Here is a 3,109-nt window from a genome sequence, read left to right as displayed (position 1 = left end):
ACTAGTTTAACGATATAATCCGATATCTACCTCCATGGGAAGAAACCCCTGCTTCTGTTGACCTCTGTTAACTTCTGTTAATCAAGAAGGAAGGAAGGAAGGGAAGAAGGAATCCTATTTATACTCAGATGGGGAAAAGCGAACATAATGAGATTTATTTCTATTGTTATGATTAGGATGCATGCAAGTAAGGAATTGAACAATATTTAAAATTATTATTAAGGCGTATAACAAAAAAAAACAATAAATAAGATTGGAAAAACTATTAAAATAAAATTTCTAAATCATAAATGAGTTGCCTTCCAGATATTGTTGGGCTACAATGCCCACCAATCCTGACTATTTGCTGGTGGGAAGTTTAATCCAACAATACCTGAAAGCCAACCTGTACTATCATTGCTCAAAATAACTTTTTTCATGTAACTTTTTTCATGTAACTTTTTACATTTGTCTCTATTTCTTCATAACTCTGCTCTGCTTTTATATCTATGAAATTTCTAGTGGCTGTATGGTCAAACAACTCTTTTTTCTTTCCTATATTGTTGCATAGTTCACAATTTTATAGTTATTGTTCTATAGGTCACAAATTTATAATTTTAACATAAACAATAAGTTACATCAGGAGGAAAACAATCTTACTGATCTTGTCCAGACTTAGCATATGCAAAAGAGCATAAAACTGAAAACTAAAACTTGACTTGACAAACTGATGGAGATATGCCTAGTGAAGTTATAGAACAACATTGCATTAATTGTATTTTGTGTTTGATGAATGATACTTTAGATGTAGGATTTAGGTTTAGGATATATGATGATATATCTATATTCTCACGTTCTAAAAGGTAGTTTTGTCTGCTCTTCTCCCAGGTTCCCCCTTCCCAATAGTTGGAATCGATGGGGCATTATGAGACCAACAAATGAAACAGAAGTTTGGGAATTCATGCTTTTGGGTTTTTCTAATCATCCAGAAATGGAACCTTTACTCTTTGCAATCTTCTTCTTTCTATATGCTGCAACCCTTCTTGGGAACATTAGTATAATTTGCTTGGCCACAGCAGATTCCCATCTGCATACTCCCATGTATTTTTTCCTTCAACACTTGGCATTTCTGAACCTTTGCTACACCACTGCTGTGGTCCCCAAAATGTTGGCCAACCTGATATCCACCAAGAAAACTATATCATAACATCTGTGCATGCTGCAAACCTATATCTCCCTCTTTATGGGAGCAGCAGAATGTCTCCTTCTAGCAGTGATGGCATTTGACCGCTATGTAGCAGTGTGCCATCCCTTGCGTTACACCACAATAATGAGCTACCATGTTTGTGTGAAGACTGCAGCAGCATCTTGGACCATCAGTTTTCTAGTCTCTGTGGTTCCACTCTACTTATCTTTGCCCCCTCTTTGTGGACCCTATGTTATTGATCATGTTTTCTGTGAGGCTCCCATTCTGCTGCACATGATCTGTATTGATACCACCTTAAATGAACTTTTGATGTTGATAGGGGGTGCAGGCACTTTAATGCTGCCCTTTATCCTGGTTCTGGTGTCCTACGGCTACATCATTGCTGCTATCATCAGAATCCGTACCACTAGTGGCAGACACAAAGCTTTTTCCACATGCTCTTCCCATCTAACAGTAGTGACCATCTATTATGGCACAGGAATGTTCATGTACATGAGGCCAAAATCATTTTACTCCCCTGAGAATGATAAACTGATTTCTGTATTTTATGCAGTAATCAATCCTATGCTAAATCCCATTATATATAGTTTCAGGAACAAGGAAGTCAAAGAGGCATTAATGAGAGCTTTGGGAAGGAATGTATTGACCAAGACATAATAGAAATGTATTGGAACAGTGTTCATCAATGGTACTGTATTTTAAAATATGCATTAAATTGCTTATAGTCCTAACAAGAATTTCATTATAAAGCATCTCGTGCTTTATAATGTCCAGGGCCTGCAATAATGTAGAAACAATGAAGGATATGCTAAATTAATCAAGGCTAGTGGATTCCTAAATTCCTGGGCTCTGAGGTAGAGGATGGTTCAATGAACACTAATATTAATTATCTGGTTCAATTATTATGGCTAAAATGTTAGTCCTAACAAGAATTTCATTATAAAGCATCTTGCGTACTGCCATAAAATGATCCAGGGTCAGCAATAATGTAGATATAATGAAGGACATGCTAAATTAAGGAAGACTAATAGATTCTTAAATTCTTGGGCTCTGGGGATGGTGTCAGTCTTGTTTTTGGACCTGAAACCACTTATCCACAAAGCTTGTGATCTATCAGTGTTCAGCTTCAATTCATTGGCCCTCAGAAAGTCCATTAGGGCCTTCAGACACTGTTCCAGCACTTGTAAAGTCTCTTGAATCATATAATATGAAGAGATAGAATTGGGTGTCACCCACACATTAGGAATACTTCATACTAAGTCTCCAGATGATGCCTGGGTTTCATATAGAATAGATAAAAGTAGCATGGGAAATAAAATTGAATGTTTGCTTGACACCACGGCATAAACACAAGAGTCCAAATAAAAGTCTTGCATGCCTATTCATTGGTAGCAGTCCAGCTGGTAGGAGTGGAACGCCTCCAAAAGTGTGTGTCCAACTTCCAACCCTTTGGACTACATCTAGCCAATACCTGGCTAGAACTGATGCGGGCTGGAGTCCAGCAGCCTTTGAAGGTTCACTAGTTCTACGCACTTGTAATACACAGATGTTTCAAAGGATATAACTTTTTATAGTAGGGAGCAGGTGTTACCAACATGGCTTTTTTTAATTACATAGATATACAGTTCTCACACCAGGAACTGTTCACGAACTCTATAATTAGTAAAATCACTATCATTTCCTCAACCCCCATTTCATGGAGAGACAGTAACATCATCAGCAAAAATTCAGATAAGAAACACTCCATCCTGTGCTGTGTCATGAGAACTGGGTGTTGATCAATAAAAGAGATGGGGTAGTTAACCATACTTTGTTATATCTGCTTTGCTATTTAACAGAACAATTTAGATTCTGTGGGTAAGTCTTAGAACAATTATAGTTGGGAGTCTTGTGAAGAATGCCAGTTTGCAGCTTTGGGATAGA

The 3,109-nt window shown here is 37.3% G+C and overlaps 1 pseudogene across 1 annotated transcript; it reads left to right on the top strand.

Annotated features, from left to right (window-relative positions):
* Window positions 1–904: 904 nt before the first annotated feature.
* Window positions 905–1,843, top strand: LOC309517272 (olfactory receptor 2G3-like; annotated as a pseudogene). Its single transcript has one exon. The product of its transcript is annotated as an olfactory receptor 2G3-like (transcript).
* Window positions 1,844–3,109: the final 1,266 nt, after the last annotated feature.

The sequence above is a fragment of the Podarcis vaucheri genome, assembly GCF_965113315.1.
Source record: "Podarcis vaucheri genome assembly, chromosome: 13".
NCBI lineage: Eukaryota > Metazoa > Chordata > Lepidosauria > Squamata > Lacertidae > Podarcis > Podarcis vaucheri.
This window is presented reverse-complemented; position numbering and strand designations above follow the sequence as displayed.